At 40.2% G+C, this 2,817-nt stretch overlaps 1 protein-coding gene across 1 annotated transcript in view; it reads left to right on the top strand.

Moving 5' to 3' along the window:
- The window catches only part of ZNF224 (zinc finger protein 224), a 39,805-nt gene that overhangs the window by 28,470 nt on the left and 8,518 nt on the right, over positions 1-2,817 (top strand). The gene's annotated exons all lie outside the window — the stretch shown is intronic.

Genomic DNA, 2,817 nt, shown 5'->3' with positions numbered 1-2,817 from the left:
TGATCCGCCCGTCTCGGCCTCCCAAAGTGCTGGGATTACAGGCTTGAGCCACCGCGCCCGGCCAAGTTTTTGTATTTTTAGTAGAGACGGGGTTTCACCGTGTTCGCCAGGATGGTCTTGATCTCCTGACCTCGTGATCCGCCTGCCTTGGCCTCCCAAAGAGCTGAAATTACAGGTGTGAGCCACCACGCTTGGCACTTTAATGATTTTTAGGAACTTTGTGGAGTGGAATAAACATCACCATAATTCAGTTTAAATCATTTTCATCCCCCATTAAGACTCCTTATGCCCACTTATAGTTAATCCTCTTTCTCACCTCAAATATGCAGAGATCACCTACCTACTTTCTCATTATATACACCTGCCTACTCTGGAACTTCATAGAAATAGGATCATGCAATATGTGGGCCTTCCTATGTGACTGGCTTCTTTCACTTAGCATAATGTTTCCAAAGTTCATGTGTGGTGTAGCATGAATCAGTACTTCATTCCTTTTAATTTCCAAATAAGATTCCATTGTAAGAATAGGCCACAATTTGTCTATCCCTGTACTCATAGGAGGGCATTTGTTGGTGTGCAGTTTTGAGTTACTATGAATGATGCTGTTGTGAACATTCGTGTGTTCATTTACAATACACATTCCCTGTTGGCAGACGGCATCCCTGGCCACACTTTCATGTCTCTTTTTCTGCTTTCCCTGATACTTTCCAGGCAGGATTCTGCTTTCCCTCGGACTGCATCACCCAGGACTCTGAATATTCCCTGAAATAGGAGGAAAAATGAACACATTGAAGGTGAATACAGCTTGCCTCTCTTGCTGTTAAAATTTCTTTTTTATTTTTGAGATGGAGTCTTGTTCTGTCACCAAAGATGGAGTGCAGTGGCCTGATTTTGGCTCATTGCAATCTCTGCCTCCCAAGTTCAAGTAATTCTCCTGCTTCAGCCTCCCGAGTAGCTGGGAGTACAGGCACATACCACCACACCTGGCTAATTTTTGTATTTTTCGCAGAGATGGTGTTTCACCATCTTGACCAGGCTGGTCTCAAACTCCTGACCTCAGGTGATGCACCCACCTCAGCCTCCCAAAGTGCTGGGATTGCAGGTGTGAGCCACCGTGCCTGACCGTATTTCATCTGACTACTCGTATTCTCAGATGTTCTTCTCAGTCTTGGGAAGACTTAGGGAGTACAACAGAGATATAGCATGGGAGAAACAGAATCTAGCTCCTCCTGTGTGAACACCTCCAATAATCCTTGTGTGAAGCTGCAGTTAAGCAGTTATAGCCTGTTGTGTTGTGCCAACCCGAGAGCCAGCATCCACACATGGCACTGCTCCTCCCAGGCACCATTTCGGGGTGACCTTCTTTCTTTCTGACTTGACACCTACTCAGATGGACCCAGTGCCCCAGGCACTCAAGGACAGTGATAACCATAGTCACGATAGAAAATCTTTACTTTCAGTATGGTAAAGGATATCGCACAACATATATATGGTAAAGGATATATATGTTACCAGAAAATATAACAGCCTAGAGCAAAAATATTCACTACTTGTATATCTAAAAAAGATAAAATCCAACATAAGAATCTTATGTACAGAATAGAAAAAGAAAATCCAAAGGAATATGAATAAAGGACATTAACAGGTAAGTTTAAAAGGAGAAATTGAGATGGCCAATAAATATTTGAAAAGGCAATGGTATTATTTATAATCAAATAAGTGAAACTGTTAAATTCTTCCTAATATGATTATAAAAATCATGGGAAAATTGATAACCTGCTCTTGATTATGGTAAGACAAATCAGTGTACATGTATCCTCTTGAAAGATCAGAGTTTGGTAAAAAATTGAGACCTGATATTATATGATCACAATTTTAGATATGCCTATTTATTGACATTTTAATTTTCATTTAAAATTATTTTAAATAAACAGGAGTAAAATGTACCCAAAATTTTTTTTACAGGATTGGTATTAATGAGCATATATAAAATTAAGGATTATTTAGAGTAGATAAAAATAGATTATCAATTCTTTGGAATACTGTGCAGACATGAAATGAGATAAAATGGATGGCAACAATGACAGTAATAATAAAAAATAATTTTAAAAAACTAGTGTTTATTAGGTATTTAGTCTGTACTGATCAACTTTCCCAATGCTCCATGTATTTCCTTGTTTAATCACTGAAAAAACTATAATATGAAAATTATTAGAGAGGGAATAAATAGGTGAACTTGTCCAAGGTCATGTGACCAGGAAGGCACAGAGCCTTGGGATGTGCTCCTAGGCACACTGTCTGCAGATCGTATATCAATGCTGCAATTAATGTATGTAGTTTATGCCTTGAGAGTACAGAGGATGTACTGCATAGCTGTCCCACACAGGTTACCACAAGCTTGTTAGTTTGGTGGCAGATATTAAAGAAAAATGATAACATTCAGGGTTCAAGTATGAGAACAATGGGAATTATCAGACAAGACTGGGACTGAATTGCTAAATGTTGCTGGGGCAGTTGGCAAGATTCATTGAAACCTATATACGTGCAGCCCAGGATGTTGCGTTTAGAGTCCTACAGGGTTACTTACAAGGAGACTTAGTAAGTGCACAAAGTAAACCTACAGGAGGTCTTTTCCATCATTGAACTTCTGGTGGAGCTCAGGAAAATCCATCATTGTCAGGATACAGACAGAATGAGTAGAAAATTTATGAGTTGGCTGGGCGCAGTGGCTCATGTCTGTAATCCCAGCACTTTGGGAGGCCAAGGCAAGCGGATCACCTGAGGTCAGGAGTTTGAGACCAGCCTGGCCAATGTGGT

Source organism: Colobus angolensis, unplaced genomic scaffold (genome assembly GCF_000951035.1).
Source record: "Colobus angolensis palliatus isolate OR3802 unplaced genomic scaffold, Cang.pa_1.0 Scaffold60, whole genome shotgun sequence".
Classification (NCBI taxonomy): Eukaryota; Metazoa; Chordata; class Mammalia; order Primates; family Cercopithecidae; genus Colobus; species Colobus angolensis.
Note: the sequence above shows the minus strand (reverse complement) of the source record. Positions and strands in the feature narration are given on the sequence as shown.